This window comes from Symphalangus syndactylus, chromosome 10 (genome assembly GCF_028878055.3).
Source record: "Symphalangus syndactylus isolate Jambi chromosome 10, NHGRI_mSymSyn1-v2.1_pri, whole genome shotgun sequence".
NCBI lineage: Eukaryota > Metazoa > Chordata > Mammalia > Primates > Hylobatidae > Symphalangus > Symphalangus syndactylus.
The window spans coordinates 79,580,341-79,594,274 of NC_072432.2; the positions used below are offsets into that span (position 1 = coordinate 79,580,341).

Sequence of the window (13,934 nt, forward strand, 5' to 3'; positions counted from 1 at the left end):
CAGATTACAATCAATTTATTTATATATTAATTGCACAGTGGTCATGTAATAAACGTAAGAATTACAGTTTCAAGGTTGTGATCATTTTATTTCAGTAATAATGTTTCATTTTTAAAACATTAAAATTTATAGACTGTATGCTATATTTATGTTGAAATTCTTATTGCTCAAATACAGATAGATTAAACTAAGTTCCCATTTTCATTATAAGTTTTCAAAGTCTAAACTCCAAGATAATAGTACTTAAACTTTTTTAGAAAAATTACAGACCTCTCTCCCAAAACAATTTTTAACCACAATTTCAAAATATATGTTAAAATAAATTGTATATATAGGTGGTTACCCTTATATAAGTTTTATAAACATAAGGATACTCAAAGTATAAATTCTTAAGACAGAGATGAAATAAATTGTTAAAAATTGTAAGAAGTTCGGAGCATTACTACCTAAGAAATCAACAAGATAGAGTGCAATTTATTTTAAAAAATAATGAATGCAAATCCCTATGTCTGATAAACTAATTTTTTTCCATCTGTCACCCACCAGTTGTCAGATATAATTAAAAGAATCATGGTTTTGTTTCATGATTCAGAATTTTTACTAGGATATGTTAAACGTCATACCCATGTTTTTTCACTGTTTATTGTGTCTGAATCACTGATACTATTTTAATAGACTGTTTTCTTACAGAAATGTTTTAAAGTCATTAGCCATTCTGGGAGGTTTATTTAGCTTAATCTAGCTAATATAATCCATAAATCATTTTAACCTGGCATGTGTACACTGTAATTTGTCAAAATACATTAAAAGGAAAGAAACTATTGAGAGTGTAACTTTCACATAGTGCCTCATGGAACTTCACTGTTTCCTAAGGACATATCCTGCTCTGTACGTGACACATGACCTTCTGAAATAAATGGCCTTAGGGAAGGTGCCAGTGCCAGTCTAAATATTAAATATTAATAATGCATAACTATATTTGTGTGTGAGTGCGTGTGTGTATATATATAAAATTGTAAATATGTATATGTAAATAAATATACATATACACATATAATTTGTATAAATTTAAGGGATACAAGTGCAATTTTGTCACACAGATATATTGCCTAGTGGTGAAGTCTGGGCTTTTAGTGTATTCATCATTTGAATAATGTACATTATTATAGCCATTAAGTAATTTTTCATCATCCATCCTTCTCCCACCTGTGAAAACATATGGTGTTTCCCTTCTGTTTCTTAGTTGTTTTATTTAAGATAATGGTCTCCAATTCCATCTATGTTGTTGCAAAAAACATGATTTAATACTTTTTTATGGCTGAATAGTATTTCATTGTGTATATATACCACATTTATTTTATGCAACCATGAACGGATGATGGACAATTAGGTTGATTCCATATTTTTGTCATTGTGAACAGTGCTGCCATACACATATGAGTGCATGTATCTGTGTTTATATAGTAATATCCTTTGAGTAGATACCCAGTAGTGTGATGACTTTTACATTGTTAAATTCAAAATGTATATTGAATGCATATATTTCATCATTGATAGTTGTTATTTAGGATATTGATATATAATTATTTGAATTATTCATCATTTACCATAGAAAGAGAAAATTTAACAAAACACCTATGTACACATATATACATTTTTTCATTTTTTAAAAATTTTTTTATTTCCATAGGTTTTTTTGGAAGAGGTGGTATTTGGTTACCTGAGTAAGTTATTTAACGGTGATTTGTGAGATATTGTCACACCCATCTCCCAAGCAATATACAGTGACCCTAATTTCCTAATTTGTTATCTTTTATCCCTCACCCTCTTACCCCGTTTTCTTCTGAGTCCCCAAAGTCCATTGTGTCATTCTTATTCCTTTGCATCTTCATAGTGTAGCACCCAATTATGTGTGAGAATATATGATGTTTGTTTTCCATTCCTGAGTTACTTCACTTAGAATAATAATCTTCAATCACATCCAGGCTGCTGCCATTGCCGTTAATTTATTCCTTTTTATGGCACAGTAGTATTTCATCAATATATCTATATGTATCTGTATATAGATATAGACATCAGAGTTTCTTTTTTTACTTCTTCTAAAAAAAATAGCAGGATACATGCAGGACATGCAGGTTTGTTACATAGGTATACCTGTGCCATGGTGGTTTGCTGCACCTATTGACCTGTCCTCTAAGTTCCCACCCTTACCCTCCAACCCCTAACAGGCCCTGGTGTGTGGTGCTCTCCTCCCTGTGTCCATGTGTTCTCATTGTTCAACTCTCACTTATGAGTGAGAACATGCAGTATTTGGTTTCCTGTCCCTGTGTTAGTTTGCTGAGGATGATGGCTTCCAGCTTAATCCATGTCCCTGCAAAGAGCACGATCGCATTCCTTTTTATGGCTGCATAGTATTCCATGTTGTACATGTACCACATTTTCTTTATCCAGTCTATCATTGGTGGGCATTGGGTGGGTTCTATGTTTTTGCTATTGTAAATAGTCCCGCAATAAACATACATGTGCATGTCTTTACAGTAGAATGATTTCAATTCCTTTGGGTGTATATACCTAGTAATTAGATTGCTGAGTCAAATGGTATTTCTGGTTCTAGATCCTTGAGGAATTACCATACTGTCTTCCACAATGGTTTAACTAATTTACATTCCCACCAACAGTGTAAAAGTGTTCCTATATCTCCACAGCCTCGCCAGCATCTATTGTTTCCTGACGTTTTAATAATTACCATTCTGGTTGGTATCAGGATGCTTTTATTTTTCTTTCCATTTGTTTGGTTACTTTTCCTCCATCCCTTTATTTTGGGCCTATGTGTGTCTTTGAACATGAGATGGGTGTCCTGAATACAGCACACCAGTGGTTCTTGACTGTTTATCCAATTTGCCAGTCTGTGTCTTTTAATTCATGCATTTAGCCCTTTTACATTTATGGTTAGTATTGTTATTGTGAATTTGATCCTGTCATCATGCTGCTATTTGGTTATTTTGCACACTGATTGATGCAGTTTCTTCATAGTGTCATTGGTCTTTATATTTTGGTGTGTTTTTGCAGTGGCTGGTACCGGTTTTTCCTTTCCATATTTAGTGCTTCCTTCAAGAGCTCTTGCAAGGCAGGCCTGGTGGTGACAAAATCACCCAGCATTTGCTTGTCTGGAAAGGATTTTACTTATCCTTTGCTTATGAAGCTTAGGTTGGCTAGATACAAACTTCTGGGCTGAAAATTCATTTTTTTTTTTTTTTTTTTTTTAGAATGTTGAATACTCTTCTGGCTTGTAGAGTTTCTCCTGAGAGGTCCACTCGTAGTCTGATGGGCTTTCCTTTGCAGGTGACCTTGCTTTTCTTTCTGGTTGCTCTTAACAGTTTTTCCTTGATTTCGACCTTGGATAATCTGATGATTATGTATCTTGTGGTTGATCTTCTCATGGAATGTCGTAATGGTGGTATCTCTATTTCCTGAATTTGCATGTTGACCTGTATTACTAGGTTGAGGAAGTTCTCCCGGATAATATCCTGAAGTGTGTTTTCCAGATCGTTTCCATTCTCTTTGTCTCTTTCTGGTATACCAATCAATCATAGGTTTGGCCTTTTTATGAAGTCCCATATTTCTTGGTGGCTTTGTTTATTCTTTTTCATCTTATTTCTCTAGTCTTGTCTGCATGCCTTATTTTAACAAGGTGGTCTTGAAACTCTGATAACCTTTCTTCTGCTTGGTTGATTTGGCTATTGATACTTGTGTACGTTTCATGAAGTTCTCATACTGCTTTTCAGCGCAACAGGTCGTTTACGTTCCTCTCTAATTTGGTTATTCTAATTAGCAATTCCTCTAACCTTTTATCACTGTTCTTAGCTTCTTTGCATTGGGTTAGAATATGCTCCTTTAGCTTAGCATAGTTTTTATTGCCTATTTTCTGAAGACTACTTCTGTCCATTCATCCATCTGATCCTCTGTCCAGTTCTGTGGCCTTGATGGAGAGACATTGTGACCATTTGGAGGAGAAGTGGCACTCTGGCCTTTCAGGTTTTTAACATTTTTTTCATTGATTCTTTCTCATCTTAGTGAGTTTGTCTAGTTTCGGTCTTTGAGGCTGCTGACCATGAGATGGGGCTTTTGTGGGGGCTTTGTTGTTGGTGGTGGTGGTGGTGGTGCTATTGTTGCTGCCTTCTGCTTGTTTGTTTTTCTTTCAGTAATCAGGTCCTTCTTCTGTAGGGCTGCTGCAGTTTGCTGGGGGTTCACTTCAGGCCCTATTCATCTGATTCGCTTCCCCCCTGTAGATGTCACTTAAGGAGGCTGGAGTACAGCACTGATAGATGCCTGTTTGTTTTCTTTCAACGATCAGGTCCCTCCTCTACAGGGCTGCTACAGTTTGCTGGGGGTTCACTTCAGGCCCTATTAATCTGATTCGCTTCTCCACCTGGAGATGTCACCCAAGGAGGCTGGAGTCCCACTGATGGGACTTCTGACCTCAAGGGACACCAATCTGATGCCAGCAGGATTGCTCTGCGTAGGGTGTCTGACAATCCTAGAGGGTTTCACCCAGTTGGGTGGCACAGGGAACAGGACCCATTTAACAAAGCGCTTGGTCTCTTGGTGGAGGGGGTGTGCCTCCCCAGGGAGAAACCTACTCATCTAGGCTGCCCAGATTCCTCAGAACTACCAGGAGGAAAGGCTAAGTCTGCTGGTCTGCAGACACTGCGGCCACCCCTCTCTCTAGGGCCTCAGGCCCAGGGAGATCTGGGTTCTCTCCCTGAGCCTCTGGCTGGAGTTATTGGAATTCCTGCAGGGGAGTCCCGCCCAGTGAGGAAGGATAGGTCAGGGTCAGGCCTGAAGAGGCCCTATGGCAACAGAGTGCCACTTCCAGTGTGTTGGGCAGTGGGTGACAAGTGTTGGGACCAAGCCAACCAGCCTCCCTCACTCCAACAGTGGAAAACCATAGCTTGGAACTATAGAGATGGGTGCCCAGGGAGCTTAGTGTGTTAAGCAGTTGTAAGTCCCAGTGTTGGCTGCTGCCTCTTCCCAAAGGAGCTCATGTGGCTTAGACAGCAAACAGGCACAGCTGAGATGCTGGTCGCCCCTTCCCCAGGGAGTTCTGTAGGCTTAAGTAGATCCCAGCTGAGAGGTTGTTAAGAGTCTGTGAGTTCCCGGGTTGGGATGCTGGGCCCTGGTAGCATGGGTTTGTGAGTGGGATCTTCCAATCCATGGGTTGCACAGTTCCATGGAAAAAAGCATAGTTTCACCAGCTGCATAGCATTGTCACTCACCACCTCCCTTGGCTGGGGGGAGGGTGGATCTCAGGTGAGCCACAGCACCACACTGTTCTTCCTTCTCTCTGTGGGTCACATCAGCCTTCTAGTCATTTCTGATGAGAGAATCTGGATACCTTGGTTGCTGGTGAAGGATTCACACGCTTATTATGTTTTTTTTTGATGGGAGCCTCCAAACAATGCTGTTTCTAGTTGGCCATCTTGGCCCCACCCCTACATATATTTTAAATACATCTTCTAAAACAGTTTTGAAACACTATTTTCTGTAACTTCTAGGGTCCAATCACCCAGAATAGTCTTTCAGGTCCTCTACCAAAATGGAAACAAATAATTAACAAATACATAATCTGTGTTAAAAATTATCTGAAGTAAAACATTATCAAAAGGGCATACAAAGATTTCTGAAAGCAGTTGTATTTTCTAACTATATTTTTGATATTGTACAGAAATAATACCTAGCAATAAAAAAACAGCAAGCTATACTGGTGGTCAAGCCAACTAAGTTTTCAAAATAGAAATGTGCTCTACCCAAGAAGTTGACTTCTGTGATTGTGGTGTATTTAGTTGTACTCACTGCTAAATATATTTTATATTTTGACAATAAGACATTACACATCTCCTTCTATTATTAATATTTATCTCTATGATTATAAAATCCCTTTGCCCAGCCACTCTCTGATTAGGTGTCTGTTGTGCTCAAAACCTAGTAAATGATTTTGCCAATATCTTAAATCAGGAATAATCACATCTTACCCAAGGGGAGACTCTTAATGTCCAGTATTCAAACTCCTGTTTTATATCAGTTAAGATACAGCTTAATTAATTTATATATAACTAATAATTCTTAATAATAAACTTTGATTCAGAATTAGAATGTGTAACAATTTAAAAACCAGAATATGAAAAATCAGATTCTGTTTCTCACCATTGCTAAAAATTGGCTCATCCTGAATCAGAGACAGTCAAGAAAGAATTGCTGATAACTGACAAATGAGATTTTTATGTGCAGGCTTGAATTTACATAAAAATACCATATGTTTTTCTCAAAATGTGTTATTCTAAATTTCCTGCTATATTTGATGTCATTCTTTTAATCTAAAAATTAGAAATGACTGATGTCATTCTCTAAGGTCTTATTGTTTAGATAGGTCAATATTCAAAGATGCTCTCCTGTAACAGCTTCAACCATTGAAAACCCGTTGCTTCCTTTAAAGAAAATATTAATCTTGAATTATAAATGAAATATATTTATATGGCAAAGAGATAGTGCGCTGACTTAACCATTTTTGACATTCTTTAGAGTGTGGAAAAGAATTTGGCATGATAATAAGCAGCCTGATTTGGGACACATGTAAGGCACAAGGTAAATGAAAATTTGTTAAATAATTTAATCTATAAAAGGTAATTAGTAATTTAGAAATGTAGTATCTCTGTGTTGACTCTTTATCTCCTCAAAAAGTGCAGTTGATTTATTTTCCCCTGAGTATGAGGTTTTCCACTGATGAACCGGCCATTCAATATGCTTTTTTCTCCCCTTTCCCACATCTGGGTTATATTTCTTGAATTTACCTGTGTCTGTTTAAGTAACATACTGCATGCTGTTTAATGATAAAGCCTTTTGCTTACTTGAAGGTAGGGTACTTCCAATTCTAATAGCATTGTGGTACAATAGTTGTTTTTATTTCAATTTTATGAACGGAGTAAATAAGGCAGAGGTATTTTAAGATTTCATTGACTGATAAACTTGAGACTGTTGACTGGACCACATTTTCCACTGGAAATTAAATATAAATTCAAATAACAATTACACCATGTAATTTTCTGGGTCTGCGAGTTCATAACAGCCATTATATGACAGCTATAGAAGTCACATTAGTAATACATCTACACACACTCATCAGCCAAAGACTTCATTTTCAACCACAGTGTGCACAGTACTGGAGATTATCCCTATGTCTTACGCTGAGTGAGTTGCTTCTTTGGCAAGGGACTAAATTCTTTAGGAAGGCAATATGTTTTGGAAGGCAGGAGTCAGTGGAAGGATAGTGGAAAGGAAAGGAAGTAGAGTAGGTGAGTGGAAGCAATGTGAGTGGAAGAAGAGTGAAAAGGTGCTTTATATTAATGCTTAAAATAAAAATGGAGTTCCTTCAAACTGAGGATGCTGTCCTTCACCATAGATATTATCACAGTTCACTCCTACTGGAGAGAAATAAGAGGCTTTTAGAAAGCCGCAAGCCTTAACAAAGTGGTTCAATTGCTATTTTATCTAGTTCACTAGTGATGCCTTTCCTAAAAGTTTATCTGTAGATGCAGAGGCTTGCTTCGCACTGCCTTCAGGGCTCATAACATCATTTTTTTTTTTGCAGAGAAATAAACTCCTGCTATAGTAAAGCAAAGGGAGGAAATTCCTCTGTGGGCAATAAAATACTGTAACTATATTTAGGTTACAATCATAGATAGTGTTACTTGGAAAACTGACCAGGGCCCCTACATAGCCAAAATATAATGGGCAACATCCTGCAAATTCTGTACCAAAGGGCTTCAATTCCAAATTTTTCTGAAAGGCAGATAGAAGGGGACTTATGTAACATGAGAAGATGCCTCTGTCCAGATGTGTTTCTTAACAGGTGGAGATTTATTGTTAGTCACGGTCAGTTAAGAGATTTTTCTTAACAGGTGGAGATTTATTGTTAGTCTTGAGTCAGTTAAGATCCACCTAATTGGAATAACCAAAGAGGTTTTAGGGTGTGGACCCTATAAGCAGTCTTTGGTTGTTCTTTCTATTCTCTCCTTAGAGAATTTAATTTTATTGTTTAATAGCATACACATGATACTAAATGGAAAGGCTCCCTTTCATCCTCAACCTCCAGTGTCCCAGTTTTCTTCTCCAGCAGCAACCACAGTTAGGCATGCTTTGTACAGTCTTCTGGTGATAGTAAAGTCATATTCAAGCATACTTGTGTACATACTCATATATATATATATATGTATACACACACACACACACACACATATTTTTTGAGATGGAGTCTTGCTCTGTTGCCTAGGCTGGAGTGCAATGGTGCAATCTAGACTCACTGCAACCTCCGCCTCCCAGGTTCAAGTGATTCTCCTGCTTCAGCTTCGCAAGTAGCTGGGATTACAGGTGCCCACAACCATGCCTGGCTAATTTTTGTATTTTTAGTGGAGACGGGTTTTTACCATGCTGGCCAGGCTAGTCTCGAACTCCTGACCTTACCTGACTTAAAAGGTGAAAAAAAAAAAATAGAACGGTACATTCCCCTGTAACAAATAGACTACATATGAAAAGTCTCAGAGCAGATAAAGCAGTTGAACAAAATAGTCCTCTGGGTTCAGTTCTCTGGTGTATTCTTGATTTACTTCTTTGGGTTGTATGAACGGTGCAGTAGCCATTGAGGACGATTTCCTCATTTTAATGCCCTGAATAGAAAGTAGGCAAGGGATGCTTATCTTTAGGTATCTGTTTTTCTCAGAGTGGAAAAAACTTTGTATTCTACTTCTGGTTATAATTCAAGTACCAGAAGGGGGTTAATAATCTTACCCTTCAGCCAATCACTGACAAGTGGAGAAAAAAATGATTTAGTCCCTGAGACAGGTAACATTGCCTCTTATAAATGAAAAAAGAATAAAAGAAGAAGTGACCATTTGTTGATGGACAAACAAAATATATTATCAATATTATCTAGCCTGTCAATATATTTAGCTGTTTTCTCTTTGACTCTTTTCCATTATACATTGAGAGTAACTGCATTAGTCTGTATTCATGCTGTTGATAAAGACATGCCCAAGACTGAGAAGAAAAAGAGGCTTAATTGGACTTACCATTCCACATGGCTGGAGATGCCTCCAAATCATGGCAGGAGGTGAAAGGCATTTCTTACATGGTGACGGCAAGAGAAAATGAGAAGGAAGCAAAAGCAGAAACCTGTGATAAACCCATCAGATCTCGAGAGACTTATTCACTATCACGAGAATAGCATGAGAAAGACAGGCCCCCATGATTCAATTACCTCCCGCCATGTCCCTCTCACAACACTTGGAAATTCAAGATGAAATTTGAGTGGGGACAGAGCAAAACCATATCATACCACCCCTGGCCCCTCCCAAATCTCATGTTCTCACATTTCAAAACCTATCATGCCTTCCCAACAGTGCCCCAAAGTCTTAACTCATTTCAGCATTAACTCAAAAGTCCATAGACCAAAGTCTTATCCGAGACAAGACGAGTCCCTTCCACCTATGAGCCTGTAAAATAAAAAGCAAGGTAGTTACTTCCTAGATGCAATGGGAGTACAAGAAATACAAAAAACTTAGCCGGGAGTGGTGGCAGGCGCCTGTAGTCCCAGCTACTCAGAGAGGCTGAGGCAGGAGAATGGCGTGAACCCGGGAGGCGGAGCTTGCAGTGAGCCGAGATTGCGCCACTGCACTCCAGCCTGGGCGACAGAGCAAGACTCCGTCTCAAAAAAAAAAAAAAAAAAAAAAAGAATTGGAGAAATACAGCCATTCCAAATGGGAGACATTGGCCAAAATAAAGAGGCTACAGGTCCCATGCAAGTTTAAAATCCAGCAAGACAGTCAAATTTTAAAGCTCCAAAATGATTTCCTTTGAGGTCTCACGTCCAGGTCACGCTGATGCAAGAGGTGGGTTCCCATGGTCTTGGGCAGCTGTGCCCCTGTGGCTATGCAGGGTACAGCCTCCCTCCTAGCTGCTTTCACAGGCTGGCATTGAGTGTCTGAGGTTCTTCCAGGTGCAAACTGCAAGCTGTCAGTGGATCTACCATTCTGGGGTCTGGATGACAGTGGCCCTCTTCTCACAGCTGCACTAGGCAGTGTCCCAGTAGGGACTTTGTGTGGGGATTCCAACCCCACATTTCCTTTCTGCAACTGCTCTAGCAGAGGTTCTCCATGAGGTCCCCACCCCTGTAGCAAACTTTTGCCTGAGCGTCAAGGTGTTTCCATACCTCTTCTGAAATCTAGTCAGAAGTTCCCAAACCTCAATTCTTGACTTCTGTGCACCTGCAGGCTCAACACCACATGGCAGCTGCCAAAGCCTGGGACTTCCACCCTCTGAAGCCACAGCCCAAGCTGTACATTGGTCCCTTTCAGCCATGGCTAGAGTGGCTGAGACACAGGGCACCAAACCCCTAGGCTGCACACAGCACCGGGATCCTTTTTTCCTCCTGGGCTTCCAGGGAGGGGCTGCTGTGAGGGTCTCTGACATGGCCTGGGAGGGGCCGCTGTGAGGGTCTCTGACGTGGCCTGGGAGGGGCTGCTGTGAGGGTATCTGAGGTGGCCTGGGAGGGGCTGCTGTGACGGTCTCTGATGTGGCCTGGAGACATTCCCCATAGTCTTAGGGAGTAATTAGGCTCCTTGCTACTTATGCAAATTTCTGTAGCTGATCTGAATTTCTTCCTAGAAAATGGGTTTTTCTTTTCTGTCACATTGTCAGGTTGCATATTTTCCAAATTATTATGCTGTGCTTCCCTTATAAAACTGAATGCCTTTAGCAGTAACCAAGTCACCTCTTGAATGTTTTGCTGCTTAGAAATTTCTTCCACCAGACGCCCTAAATCATCTCTCTCAAGTTCAAAGTTCCTCAAATCTCTAGGGCATGGGCAAAATGCCACCAGTCTCTTCGCTAAAACATAACAAGAGTTAACTTTGCCCCAGTTCCCAATAAGTTCCTTTTCTCCATCTGAGACAACCTCAGCCCAGACCTTATTGTCCATATCTCTATCAACCTTTTGGTCAAAGCCATTCAACAAGTCTCTGGGGCATTCTAAACTTTCTATATTTTCTTGTCTTCTTCTGAGCCAGAGGGCTCAGAACTGTTCCAACCTCTGCCTGTTACACAATTCCGAAGTCACTTCCACATTTTTGGGTATTTTTTCAGCAACGCCACACTCTACTGGTACCAATTTACTGTATTAATATGTTTTCATGATACTGATAAAGACATATCCGAGACTGGGAAGGAAAAGAAGTTTAATTGGACTTACAGTTCCACATGGCTGGGGAGGCCTCAGAATCATGGTGGGAGGCGAAAGGCACTTCTTACATGGTGACAGCAAGAGAAAATGAGTAGGAAGCAAAAGTGGAAGTGAGGAAAATTACCTCCCATCGGGTTCCTCCCACAACACTTGGGAATTCAAGATGAGATTTGGATGGGGACACAGCAAAACCATATCAGTAACCAAAATTATGTCATGAGCTTTCATGCAGTTTCATGAAATATCAATTCCATTTATATGCTGGATATGCTACAAATAGAAACATTGTTATAAAACATGCCTTAGTAGCAGATTCACCTTATCCAGTCTGAAAAGCAAGATTCAAACAACCACAGAAGCAAAAAAAAAATTCTAATATGGGGGGTCTGATTGCTGAAACTAAGTAAGTATTTTCCACATAAAGGGAAGGTGCAGAATAGATGTTGCTTAGGTATAGCTCGGGTGTGTACAGAGGGAAGCAGAACAAAAATTCTGTAGGATACAACTAATGAACAGCCAATTTTGCTTGAAGAAACTGCAAGCAGGTTCATACATCAAGGCTAAGGATTGATAAACATGAAGTTGTAGATTGACATTTAAAAATTGAAATTATAGAGTTACAGTATAATAAATTGCTATGGGCTAAATGCTTGTGTTTCTGCAAAATTGATATTTTGAAGCCCTAACTTCTGGTGTAATCATATTTGGAGATGGGGCCTTGTGGAAGCAATTATGTTTAGATGAGGTCAGGAGAATGAGCTCCTCATGATGGGATTAGTGCCTTTAGAAAAGAAGAGGCCAGAGCGTTTGTTCTTTTTGTCTCTCTCTCTCTAAATAACTCTCTCACTCTCTTTCTCTCTCTCCACCATGTGAAGCATAAAGCAAGAAGATAGTTTCTGCAAACCAGGAAGGAGGCCCTCATCAGGAACCAAAACTTGATCTTGATCTTGGACTTCTCAGCCCCCAGAACTGTGAGAAATGAATGTTTGCTGTTTAAGTGACCCAGTCTATGGTATTTTTGTTATAGCAGCTGAACTAAGATAATGCCTTTCTGTAAGAAGGTAGAGAAAAACTAAGAAGAATATAGTATCTTTCTCATTGTCTCTAAAACCATATTATCTCCAATGTGAATACTTAGCCTCAGGGGAGGAAGAGATGGTAGAAAGGAAATAAACAGGATATAACTGATTCTTGCAGGACTGCATTTGGGTAAATCACACCTTTGACCCTCTCTTGGAGAACAGGAGAAAGGAGCTTCAGGAAAGATTTTCTGTCTTTCTTGTTTCCTGTCATAGCATTATTAATCATCTTTGGAATCCCATAAATTTACTTCAGCCAGTCTTAGGGAGATAGTCTTTATCTTGTAACTTAGGCCATATAAAAGTCACCAGATCAAAATCATGTTCATAATCGGTCTATAAAACTATAAAGTCTGGGTGTTCTCTCTCTGAAGGCTCTTGTCACTTGTCAAGGTAATAAGTGACCTGATTAATTAAGGTGAGGTCTGAGGACAAAGGCTTCTGCCTTCCATCATTGCTGTAAGCCTTGATTTAATAGTTGTCAACTTTTTAAAAAATCAGTTTTCTATATATATAAAATTATGTAAATTACAGATATATCTAGTAACAATATTAGTGAGATCTGGTAAAGTTAAATGGAAGTGACTTTTAAATATTACAAAAGTTTTGAAATACTGAAGAAAAAAATCAAATTGCTTGTGTAAACTGTATTGTTCTGTCCATTTCTATTATTTCTATTATGTCTAGAAAAGAAGTTTCTTGATCTAAATACAAATTGAAAACGAATAAGTAACACAGAAAATATATTTTCCCCAAGTGAAAAATATTTTTTTCCTTTTAAGATATAAAAAAATATAAATTTTCATCCTATTTTAAGGCAACTAATTGATGAGTCAGGAAGACTCAAACATGTTTAGTAAAATCTAATTGTTAAACCTTTTTGAATGTTTTCAAGATTTCTCTCAATAACCAAGTTTTAAAACCACCTTATCTCATTCATGACGTAATCTCAGAATGCAGGAACAAACATATGTGACAGAATTTGCAGGGCTAGCTGACTTTTGTAGACATAAAATAGAAATACTCTTGAACTTATGTTTTCTTACTATGTTTTGTGAAACAAGCAATCAAATAAAACAAGAGCATGCTGTTGGTGAAGACACCTCAACTTCAATCTCTTCACTCATCACGATCTTATCTAATTGCTTTTTTGTTTGTTCATTTGTTTTTGCTAGTGTAGTGATTTCTTACAGCAACATATGGTATCCACTTCCTCTTTCAGATTTTCAGTGTATTTCTTAGGTAGGTGTGAATAAGGTCTTCCTGAAGAGTGTTTCTGAGCACTGCATAACGAAAATATGAAATTTTCATATTTATAGCACTTCCTGCTTTTTGCTTTTTTAAACCAGATTTGGTTAATAAGATATTATATGTAGTTCTCGTTCCACAAAGCTAAAAAAAAGTCTTTGAAGATAGAACACAGAACTTTGCTATAGCTGAAAATAACAATTCATTTAACTTATAATTAGAAGGCTGGTTATGTCGGAATAAAAATATATGATTAAGAGATGTATAAGCAAATGTTGTTAATTTAACACAAACTAGAATTGAAAGCTAAATTCCTA

The 13,934-nt window shown here is 38.4% G+C and overlaps 1 long non-coding RNA gene across 1 annotated transcript in view; it reads left to right on the forward strand.

Annotated features, from left to right (window-relative positions):
• The window catches only part of LOC129491821 (uncharacterized), a 38,782-nt gene extending 26,528 nt beyond the window's left edge, over positions 1 to 12,254 (forward strand). The window contains exons 2-3 of the long non-coding RNA XR_008660633.2: positions 6,580 to 6,642; positions 12,166 to 12,254. This is a non-coding gene — a long non-coding RNA (uncharacterized lncRNA). The remainder of the gene's footprint in view (positions 1 to 6,579; positions 6,643 to 12,165) is intronic.
• The last annotated feature ends 1,680 nt before the right edge of the window (positions 12,255 to 13,934 follow it).